This window comes from Chinchilla lanigera, unplaced genomic scaffold, assembly GCF_000276665.1.
Source record: "Chinchilla lanigera isolate Chin_1 unplaced genomic scaffold, ChiLan1.0 scaffold00120, whole genome shotgun sequence".
In the NCBI taxonomy this organism is placed as follows: domain Eukaryota; kingdom Metazoa; phylum Chordata; class Mammalia; order Rodentia; family Chinchillidae; genus Chinchilla; species Chinchilla lanigera.
This window is the reverse complement of record NW_004955521.1, coordinates 4,322,797-4,335,274: the sequence shown is the minus strand read 5'-3', so window position 1 is coordinate 4,335,274 and position 12,478 is coordinate 4,322,797.

Here is a 12,478-nt window from a genome sequence, read left to right as displayed (position 1 = left end):
AGGATCCTTTATGTTTGATGCAGTTGATACAGTTACCTTCCACTCCCAGCTGGTAAGCGAGTTCCTTGCGGGGAGGGCTGCACCTCTGCGGAGACAATGCATGGAGAACCCTTTTGTGATAGAAGGTGGCTGTCCAGGTGGGGAAGCTGGCTGGCTGTAGGGGCTGCTGCCTGTGTGCAAGCGCAGGAAGGGTCTCATGGGTAACCGTGGACGCTGGTTGTGAACAGACTCTGAGAGATCCAACTCAACAGTGACAGGCTGGAGAGTGCGTGATAAGAACTCTCCCCAGGGTCCCTCCACTCTGTAGGAAATTCAAACATTCAGGAACCATAAAAGCAGAACTGGCAACACAGGCACCCCAAGGAAGTAAAAAATGATGACAGTAAATACATTCTTTGAGCAAAAACTAAATATAAAACTCTGCAGGATGCTTTAATGTTTCAAGGAAGGCATACCCTTCAGACTGTGCTCTCTGACCATAATTATCAATAAAACTAGAAATCAATAACAGACGCTCTCATGGAAAACAGTGTGGAAGTTCCTTTAAAAACTAAGAATAGAACAAACAGGATCCAGCAATTCTAAATCCCACTCTTGCGTGTATATTCAGAGAAAATGAAATCATTTTGAAGAGATAGCTGCACTCCCACACTTACTACAGTTCTGTTCACAAGAGCCAAGATATAGAATCAACCTAAGTGTCCATCTTGGATGAATGGGTAAAGAAAATTTGGTGTATATATATACTACAGAACACTGTTCAGCTTTATGAAAGAGAAAAATCCTGTTATTTGAGACAATATGAATCAGCCTTTCTTTCTTTTTTTTCTTTCTTTCTCTCTCTCTCTCTCTCTCTCTCTCTCTTCCCCTAAGGCTAAAGTTTTACTTATTTTAAACCATTTTTATTAATCCATGTTTGTAGTATATATGGATTACTTTCACCTTGGAGAATTGGCACATGTACCTAACATATCTTAATCTTTTTAACCTCCTTTCATCTCTTGGTCCTTTTCCCATTTGAAAAAGATCTATCTCTCTGTTTCCTATTATCTTTTATTTCGCTCTTTAAACTATTTTTACTTTGGGTTTCTCATATCAGAGAAACCGTTTTATATTTAAACTTGTGTGTCTGGCTTACTTCACTTAACATTGTGTTCTCAAGGTATATGTATTTTCCCACAAATTGCTCAAATTTATCCTCCTTTTTCGGCAGAGTGGTACTCCATTGTGCATAAATATTATATTTTCTTTATCCATTCATCTACTGATGCACATATAGGCTACTTCCAAGATTTTGCTGTATGAGTTATGTAACTATAAACATGGATATACATGTATCACTGTAATATGATGTCTTTAACTCTTTTGGGAAGGTACCTAGAAGGGGAATAATTAAGTCAAATGGAATTTCCAGTTTTAGCTTTTTGAGGACTCTCCATACTGATTTCCATAGTGGTTGTGCTAGTTCATATTCCCTGCAACAATGCAGAAGGATTTTTTCCCCTGCAGCCTTGATAACACTTGTTATTGATTATCTGATGACAGCCACTTGTTCTGAGTAAGATGGAATCTCAGTGTTGTTTTAATTTGCATTTCTCTAGTGGCCAGAAATGTTGAATATTTTTTCATGTACTTATTGGTCATTTGTACTTCTTCTGAGAAGTGTCTGTTCATTTCAGTTGCTCATATTTTGATTGGGTTTTGTATGTTTGCAATCTAATTGTTTATAAGTTCTTCATATATTCTAGATATTAGTCCTCTATGTGAAGAGTAGTTGGCAAAAATGTTTTTTCCATTCTGTAAGTTGCCTTTTCACCTTGCTGGTTGTTTCTTTTGCTGTTCAGATGCTTTTCAAGATTATATGATCCAATTTCTTGATTCTTAATGTTATTTCTTGTGTCATTGGGTTTCTCTTTAGAAAGTCCTCACCTATACTTATCTCTTCAGGAGTTTTACCTACTCTTTTAACCTCCCAGCAAATTAAATGTTTCTATTTTAATATTTAGCTCTCTGATTCATTTTGGTTTCAGTTTGGCACATAGTGTGAGATATGGGTCTAGATTCAATCTTCTGCATGTGGATAGCTAGATTCCCCAGCATTTGTTACAGAGCCTGTCTTTAGCCTATCTCTATAGAGCCTAACCTATAACATACATATTTGGCTCTGTTATTAAAGATCAGAGGGTTGAGTGTGCCTGGTATTGTTTCCGCATCTTGTATTCTGTTCCATTGTTCTGTATGTACACTTTTGTGCGAGTGCCATTCTGTTTTTAATCCCTGTAACTTTGTAATATAATCTGAAATCTAGGACTGTGATGTCTCCTGCTTTGCTCTCGTTGTCCAGGACTGCTTTTGCTATTCTGGGTCTCTCCTGGTTCCATGTGAATTTTAGGATTGTTTTATTTAGTGCTGTGAGGAATGTTGCTGGTATTTTGGTTGCTATTGCATTAATCCTATATATCGGTTTTGGGCGTATGGCCATTTGGACAATATTGGTCCTGCTTATCCAGGAGCGGAAGGTATGCTGTTTTCTGATGTCCTCATCAGTCTTCTTTCTCCCAGTATGATCTAGAGGTTTTTTAAAAAAATTTCTTTTGTTAAGTTAATTTCCAAGTATTTAATGTTTCTTGAAGCTATTGTGAGTGGTAGTTCTTTCTTGGTGGGTTCATTATTAGTGTACAGGAACACTGTGGAGTGTTGTGTGCTGATTTTCATATCCTGCTGTTCTTTTGTGCTGGGACTGGGGCTTCATAAGTGCTACACAAGCACTTTACACTGAGCTACGTCCCCAGACCAGAACACATTGTAGTTAGGTAGGAAGAGTAAGTTTCAGAGATTTGTTATACAACAGAGTGCTTATAGCAATGTATTGTGTGCCTGACCCTTGTTAGGAGAGTAGCTTTTAAGTGTTCTTACTACAAAATGTATGTGAAGTGATACATATGCTAGCTCGATTGAGCCCTTCTACAATCTATATCTACATCAATATCTATCTATCTATCATCTATCTCTCTATCTCTCTTTTTTTGATGAAGGAAAGAAAGATCAATGAATGGTCAATGAAAGAAGAATATGTTAAATATCTTACCAAATAAGAAATCTTGAAATTAAAGAGAACTCAAAAGAAACTGGGAAATATTTGGTACCCAATGACATGAGAGGTGAAGCAGTTTCAGACACGGGTCTCCACTGACTGAGGTCACGTTGGCCTAGTCTCCGAGATGCAGGATGGGCACAGCTAGCGTGAGCGTCTGCATGCTCAGATACCATACTGTTGGAGAATACTGAGGACTGGTAGGGGCACAGAGCATGCATACATCTAGATGCATGAAATTCTCATGCTTTTCTTTCTTTTTTATTTTAAAGAGAAAAAATAACAAAATAACAACAGAGACAAAAATAAAACAGCACAAAAGTAATAAAAATGATACAGAATTTCAAAACAAGATGATAGGAAATTAACAATGGTTGCTTATTGTTATCTTCAATGAAGTTGCTAGATTACCTGATGTAAGAATGCGAGATTGATCAAACAAAGGGAATAAAAAATAATTTCAAAAAAAATTAGAAACAATACAGAGCTTCACTAAACAAGATGATTAGAATTCAACAATGGTTGTTGTATTGCATATTGTTGTCTCAAATTAGTTCAGATTATCAGATATAAGCATCTCATGCTTCTCTTGAAGGATATATTGTTAATTATCGCTTGGTTGACCATATGGCCCAGATTTTCCGGGATAGTTCTGATTTATGTCTGCCGTTGTGGCAAAATTATTGACAGACATCCCGTCTTTCACTTTCTTTTTAACATGGTATGTACAGTAAATTATTTCATTACCCTAACAATCACAGCTGAAGTTGACCTTGATCTTGAAGTTTTGATATTTTTCTTTTAAATTATATATTTGTAAAGTTATTATTATAGTTTTCTCTGGTAGTTGTAGTTGTTTGTTGGTTATTCTTTTGTATTTTGAGATAAGGTCTCACTAAATTGCCCAAGCTAGGCTCCAACTTGTGATCTTGCTTCAGCCTTCCAGAGTGCTGAAATTACAGGTTTGTGTTACCACACTCCGCAGTTGTTTTGTTCTTGTGTAACTGCTGTGTTCCTAACTCTTTGAGAGATTTCCTCTTCTCTCCGTCTTTATTATTAACCTATTCTTTCCAGGGAAAGTTAAAATGGATGAGGCAGGCAAGCCCTGGGGTACTTTGTCTCCCCAAATGGAGTACATCCAAAGAAGTTTGTGAGTCACATACCTTTGAGATTCATCTCTTAACTGTGATGCTGACTTTTTATTCTAATACAGTCTCATTTCTGATCCAGAAAAAAATACATCTGAGCTTTAAATTCTATCAAGAAATTTATTTCCTTTGATGTGAATGCTGTTTATTTAAATTTTATTACTGGTACAGAACAGCAAGGAATCCAAAGTAGAACAAAGCAACCCAATTCAGCATTCAGCACATGAGAACTGATTCCGATCACCTGAGTGCATTCCGTGTTCAGATCCATTGTAGAGATTTCAAGGACCCCTGCTTCTGGGTTTGGAACTTTACACATCCTTATCTTTAGAGATGCTCTCAGTTCTCAATCAGTGTTAGACATGCACTACCAAGTTTACATCAAAGGCAATTTCCAGCTTGAAATGTGCTCTGACATTCCTCAGCAGGCACTTTCATTCATGCTGTGTAGTAGCAATGATGGTCAAGAGCTGTTCTTATCATTAACAAACCAGGAACAGGTATAACCAGCATATTGTATAGCCATGCACACAGTCCTGGATCATGTCCTTAAGGCTGAAAGGAAATCTGGGGTTCCCTAAAGGAATTCAAATGTAAGCACAATATAATGTTGTTTGCTTTTTACTATTTTCTTTTCCTGCTTGAATCTCACAAAAGTCACTGCATGTCTGCTGGGTGGCTATTTGCTTTTCAAGGTTTCATGGGGAAAAAGACACTGTGTGATCAAGATGCACGGAATATGTTTAATTTTTAGGGTGAGTGAGTGGATACATGGTGCTTTTCTACCAGCAGACTTAAAGAGGACTGGAATATTTAGAAACATGGCTAGGAACCGACATTACTGGAAAAGATCTTTGAGCTCTGTAAATCAGCTCTAGGAAAGTCAGTACCAAAAACCCACCAATTTGCCTCTTGGGAGAGATCTTTAGGTTATTATACTGCATTCCTTGGACTTAGATTTTGCTTACAATAAGTGATTAAACTTACAATTTTTAAGAGTGTCACAGTTTACAATCAGAGGCCAGTGAGCAGATTTAAATGTAACCATCTTCCCTTCTCCTCATGTACCTTCTCAAGTAAGAGGCACTAGGTTCCTAAAGCCACCGCCAGAGATTTTAATCTAGGAAAGCTGGTGGAGACCTAAGGTCTGTTTCAAAACATCTGCCTTGCTATATTGTAGAAGAGGCATCCTTTAAACCACACTGTTTTGTTGGGAATGTTAAATCCTCTGAGACAGCTGGGGCCTTTCTGGAAGGGCTCAGTCAAGGAATTCCTCTTTTGAACTGAATCTGTGGTCCAGGAGTTGTCAGATCCAGAGTGAGGAGCAGATGGTAGCACATTTGTTGTGGCTGGCCTGTGGTTCTCCAGGGCTAAATTAAGTCAGGAGTGCTGTGCATCTGTGACAGCTTGAAAGGGAAGTGAAACTTAAATACTTAGAAAAGGAGCAGCTATAGCATCAAGTACTTCAACCTTGGAGAAGGTTGGTGTCCTGGCTGATTAAACTGGGATCTCATCAGCTAATTACATTGTCTAGTTATTGTTTCGTGCTGAGTTCCAAAAACTAACAGCACTCAACACTGAATAAAATATTGGTTATGGAGTCGGTGTTGGTTTCAGTGGATTGTTGAGTCAATTGACTTGTGACGCACCCAGGGGATTAGTAAAGCACACTTCTGGGTGTGTCTCGGTGGTCATGGGTGTCTGACCTCAGAGTCTATATCTGGTCTTTCACCCCTTCCTCTTCAGCGCTGCTTCCCGGCCAACACAAACCAAGCAGCCTTGTTCTGCAGTGCCCTTCTGGCATGATGTTCCTGCCTGAGAACCAGTCAAGTATGGGTTGAGTCCTCTAAAACTGGGAATCAAATAAAGCTCTCCTTCTCTAAGTTTTGGGTGTCAAGTATTTTGTCCAGCAGTAGGATTGCTAACTAATACAGGATTCTCAATATTTAATGAAGTCCAAATTAATGAGAGGAAAAACTAAGTTCATGTTTTTTTCCCCCCTTTAAACCAGGATCTAAGTAGTGTAGGGGTATATGAGTACAAATGCTACATGGAGAGCTGCTAGATTTTGTTTTTTTTTTTTTTTTTTCAGTACTGGTGATTGAATACAGGGCCTTTACACTGAGCTACTTTCCTGGCTCACTTGCTTGTTTTCTTTCTTTCTTTCTTTCTTTCTTTCTTTCTTTCTTTCTTTCTTTCTTTCTGTTTCTTTCTTCTTTTGAGACAAGTTCTTGCAAAGTCACTAAAGTGCCCAGGCTGGACTTGAACTTGTGATTTTCTGCCTGCCTCAGCATATCAAAGCACAGGATTTGCAGGCCTGGCTAACAGGTATCTATGAGCTTCCAGATTCGCAAGGAAGCAGAGAGGCGAGAGTCAGCCCCACTGACCCACCCTCTCTCTTGGCCCCCCACAGTCTGAGGCTCTGTTTGTGAAGCTGGACACAGAGGATGGGAGTTGGACACAGAGGATGGGACAAAAACATATTTTGTCCTTTGTAAATGTCACGGGCTGATTTTTGAAGACACTCAAATATCAGGAAGCCTTCCATAGGTAAGACTCCTGAAAGCACTACAACAAAAGGTTATAAAAATATTGATTTAGAAAGAGAAAACCTTCTATTCTGAGAGGAGGATCACATGCCTGGTTCTGGGCATCCACAGCAGTGGCAGGTGTGGGCATGTGGAGATATTTATCCGGAGAAGAACAGGATAGAGAGCGGACAGCCTTTCTCACTACCTGTTCACACTGTCCCGGTTGCTCTGCTCAGAGAAAACGCAGCCCCAGCTTTCTCAGTGCCCTCCTCATATTAGAATTTTAGGCCATTGTTAAAGGGTTTCAGAGTTGTCCTTATTTCAATCTATCACCTCCTCCTAAGACAAAATTTAGTGAACTTTTAACCTTTATTTAGTTTCCTTGTAAAAATGGAAGATTCTAGTTCTGATTGACCTATGTGCTTTTTTCCCCCTGGCTAAATCAAGGTGGGGCAGATACTTCCTTGACTCTTCTTCTGGAGACCATAAGTTGATACAGCTTGGATCCTGTATCAGTTGGTGCTCACTAGAGAAACAGATTTAAAGACATACAAATAGATAAGGATTTACAAGGTAGGCGTACAGCGTAGAGTCAGGTACAGAAGCATGCAAAGGAGCTGTCCATGCACTGCGGACCGAGGGATCCAGCTGGAGGTTGAAGGCCTGGAGCTCATGATAGTCTTTAGTGAAAACCCACAGCAAGAGGCCAAGGAGTCTGCCCTGGAAGCCTGAGGAGCCTGTTCCGGAAGCCAGGAGATGACATCTAAGGTGAAGGTGAAGACTGGAGCGAGCCTTCTTTCTTTCCTTTTTATTCCATTCATGCTGCAAACCTCGTGTTTGGTGCCACTCACACTCAGGGTGGGTCTTTTGTGTTTTTCCTGTCAGCCTGCTGAGCGACAGCTGCAGACGGTGCTACCAAGAGGGGGAGAGTAGGGCAAGGCTTTTCCTCGGGAAAAGCAGGGTTTTATTTATGTTTTTATTTTTTAACTTTAAAATTTTTTTATTTTAGAGAGAGAGAGAGAGAGAGACAGAGAGAGAGAGAGAGAGAGAGAAAGAGAAAGAGAGAGAGAGAATAATCCATTCAGGCACACCCAAAACTACAGTTTGCTGATGCAATTAGTTGGGTTTTCTTCTTCAAGTTGGAACTGTCCATTAACTACCACAGACCCCCGTCCAGTGTAATACTTCACCCCAGAAAGGAAAAAGGAATCAGTGCTCAAGAAGGGCTCATCCTTGTTCCAAATGACCACTAAATTCACCCCACTCTCTGAAACAAGCTTTTATACAGCTTGTTCTTTAAAATTAGCAGTTATTATTGAGTTGCAAGTGCATGGGAGGTCAGTAGCCTTGAAGGGAATTAAGACCCTCAAAGATTAGGTATTGTGTCCTTTTTTTATGAAACTCCATTCAAATATCCATTGGGAGCTGGACATAGTGGCACAGGCCTGTAACCCCAACTACTTGTGAAACTGAGGTCAGGACGTCGTAAGTTTGAGGCCAGTGTGGGTCACTTAGTGAGACCGTGTCCAAAATTTAAAAAGGGTTGCATGTGTAGCTCAGGGGCTGAGTCCTTGCCTTCTACATATGTGGCCATGGATTTAATCTCCAGTACTGGAAAAAACAAACAAACCAACGCAGAATATTTGGGCAATAGGCTTGATACTTTGACAAGCTGGCAAAAGAAACCTGTTTTAAGCTTAATTTCATGGTGCAGTGTAAGAGAAAATAGTGTTAGTGGAAAGCATCAATATCTTATACTACCTGCAGATCATATAAAAAGGTACAAAGTACAATTGATAGTACCTCTTAAGGTTTCCCCAGAGTTAAAAAGCAATGTCAACAGAAGGATGTGTATGCTAACCCACAGCTGACTTCTTTATCAAAATTGCCAATAGGATTCTGGTCATGGGGAGCCATTTGAGCCTGGATGGGAACCAATTTACTGGGCTTAACACACTAGGTCTCTGTTGGACAGGGAGGGGTAGGGAGGGATCACTGTGTGCTTCATTGCTGAGTTAATCCGTCTTCCTTCCTGTTATTTAATTTTCTTTTCTCTAGGGTGACTTCAAGATTTACACAGCATTTTATTCAGTTCAGCAGCCGCTCAGCTTTGATGGTACAACAAATACTCTGCCTTCAATTTTTTTCTGTCACTAAACTACCTCTCTGGAACAACTGCATGGCAAATTGGGTCAAAATATGCTTGCGTGTAGAGCTGACAGCCCACAACATCCCCAGTGTCACCCAGATTGGCAGTGTCAGAGCCCCAGACTTAATTTCTGATGCATGAATTTAACCCTTGAATGGGAATCTGCCACAGTGTAAAAATGAAGGAATGTGCAGTGGAAGAAATGCAGATCACGCATTCTCTGGAAGTCACTGGCATAACCATTTACCACTGAGCAATCTAGGAAATATTTTCATGCATCCCACAACCCCCAGTGCCCTCCAGACTGACTCTCTAATTGACCTTTCACTAAATAGTAGCTTTTAAACAAGGGCAGTCAGTCTCTCTCTCTTTCTTCCTTTCTCAGTACTGGGAATTGAACTCAAGGGCTTCACACTGAACTACAGCCTCTGTTTTTACCGTGAGACAGGCTCTTGCTGGCCTTGAACTCTGGATCCTTCTGCTTCAGCCTCCCAGATAGTTGCGACTGCACTGCTGTGTCTGGCAGTATTTTGGTGGGAGGGATGAAGGGAGAAGTGTGGCTATTGTGGATAGAATCCTTGCTTTGTGTCCACTCTTAAATAACCCATTCAAAGGTTAACTTTGAGTAGAGACTACGGATATAAGATATGACAAAATATACAGTTAATGTTTAAATTTTTAAAAATTGTTAGTGAAAGACTCACTGCCAAAATACTTCCCTTTAACTTGAACATAGGTATCCCATTGTTTTTGTCACCTTCTGAAGCCACTCTGGAAGTCCTCTTTTGTATGTATCTTTAGCTGCATTGTCCTAATTACCTTGAAAGCTTGAATTGTTTCAAAGCATTTTTGATAATTTCGGTCAAACAAGAACATTGTAATACATTGTAATCTACCTTATTTACCAGGCTTGGAACCATACGATTTCTGACTCTTCCCTAAGGTCAAAATGACCATGAAAAGTAAACATTTTGAATAGATTCAGGATATCGAATCCTTTAAATTTAGTCACAGTAGTGCAACTAAAGATATTCAGGAAAGAGGACTTCCAGAGCTGCTTCAGAAAGTGGCTGGAATGATGGGGATCAGTGTGTTCACAGTGAGGGAGAGAAGGTGTACAGGTGTTAACAGCAATGTGTCTTTCACTGTAATAAACATTTAATAAGTAAACACTCACCATATATTTTGATCATACCTGTAGGTTATTATGCAGTGTTGTTCTGGATGCAACCGCACAGACTCCCATTCAAGTATGGCTGGGCCACTGAGGGGTTAACCCGGCAAAAGCAGACTTAGTCACTAAACCCCAGATAGGGCATCATTACCTTACCAACCCACCAGCTACTTGGACATTCCTGGCATGGAGTGGATAGGGATTTTTCTTTGGAGTAGACCTGTGTTCTCAATATCTGCGTTTGTGCACATAACATTTCTGCCTTATTCATCACCATGGTGATAGTGGACCTCACACTCCACACTGTATTGCTTCTGAGCAAGAAATTCATTTCAGAATAAACGAAGTATAGCAGTGCACTTCTGCTCATGACTTCAAAATGAAGCAGCTGGCCCACAAGGACAGTGGCATGGTCTTCTGAAGGTTGTTAGGCTGTCAGTGGACACAATCTGAAAGCATAACGTTCTGTCTTACAGGATATAATAAATGCTACAAAGTAGAAACCAGTAATCATGTGCCTCTCCTACAGCAGACTCCGTGGACCTGGGAAGAAGGCCGGAGGTGGGAGTGGCTTCTCTCTCTGTTACCCTAATAACCAGTTTGCATAACTTTGCTTTTCATCCCTGCAACTTTTAGCTTTGTTTATTTGGAAGTTTTGAGTCCTAAGGAAGGAATGTTTCCACTGAATTGGAATCTAAGACTGCTGAATATCCGTTTTGGTGCACTAATGCCAGTGAAACCAGAGGCAACCAACAATGAAAAACAACAACAGAAAAATAAAGGGTGGAGGAAGAGGGAAAAAACGAATGGAAGGAAGGGAGGAAGGAGGAAACAGAAGGCAAGAAGGGGCAAGGACAAGAACCTGAAAGTTCAGGTTCTTCAGGAAAAAAGATTTGGGTGACAACCAAGAAGTAAGGAATTGTGACCAGCTGAGGATCTATTTGAGGGCAAGGAACAGATGAAGTGAATGATGGAGGAATGAAGATAGCAGAAGGATCTTATAACTCTCTCTCTACAAAAATGAGGAGCATACTGCTATGCAAGTTTTCTTCCTTGCTTTATGTGGATGTTCAGATGCACAACTGTGTGGGTGAATAGTGTGCGTATCATAAATGTTTTCTTCTTTTCTGTTTTACTTCTCTTTAATATTTTATACAAGTTTTCTTGGAGAGTAATTATACAATCTTGTCATTAAGGAACAGAATATTCAATGGTACAGTACCAACTTTGAGGACAAATTCATATAGCTGAGAGGTGGACAGTGTTATTGCCTACCAGTGATAGATAAAATGAATGTCGAGACTTGACATTTCATCATTTTGACAATCTTTTTTTGTATGAAAGACAGTTGTATCTTATTAGAAACATAGAAATGTGTTTCTTATTGTGAGTTCAAATGTGTCAAACAATGTATATGATTGCTGAGTAAGCAAAGAGCAAGAAAGAGACGGAGGGAGGGAGTCTGAGTGGGAGAGAGAGAGAGAGGGAGGGAGAGCGTGAGAGAGAGAGTGAGAGAGTGTGTGACAGAGAGGGAGAGAGGGAGGAGAGGGACAGAGAGATTGTTCATGAGGGTGTAGTAAAGTGGTGGTGAAGCTATGGCATGCATGTCATTTGTTGTTCTGGCTAGTATCTAGATGTCCCCTCAAAGCCTCATGTGATCATATGTGGGGCTTTTCAGAGGTGGCTGATCTAGGGTGTCCTAGGATCAAGGATGTGATGCTGGAATTGATTCATGGTGCAATATGAGGATTAAAACTGCCTCACCTTGGGTGTGAGTGCTTCCTACTGTTAGGGTGGGTAAGGGACAGAAAGAGGGTTGCTTCTTGTAGCTTGCTGCTTGTCACGAACTGTTTGTCCTCTGCAATGCCCCTCTGCCATGCTCACCCTGGCTTGGAGCCAGCCAACTATGACCTGAAACCTCTACAAACTGTGAGCTAAATAAACCTTTCTTCTTTTTGTTTTGGGTGTCTGGTAGTTTGTCTCAGCAATGAGAAAAATAACTAGGACATTTGTTTTTTCCTTTAAGACAAAAGATGTTAACATTTTTTTTTCTAAACTATAGTCTCAGTATTCAGGTTTAATTACAGTGTTTGCATTTTGTGATAAACAAGTAGGTTTTGGGTTGCAGTTTGGGTACTCGGCTCTAAAATGTTCACCATCACTGGTATCGGTGAGGAAGGGGTTGCTCCTTTTGTTCGCTTCCCTAAAAATTCCTGATTTATTCCAGCTTCACCTACTCTCACTTTACTCTGACAATGGGAGCTTATGTTAGAAGCTGAACCCAGTCTGCACTCTTCAACATTGACAGGGACAGGTTTTTAACCTGTCTCTGTCTCTGTCTCTGTCTCTGTCTCTGCCTCTCTCTCTCTCTCTCTCTCTCTC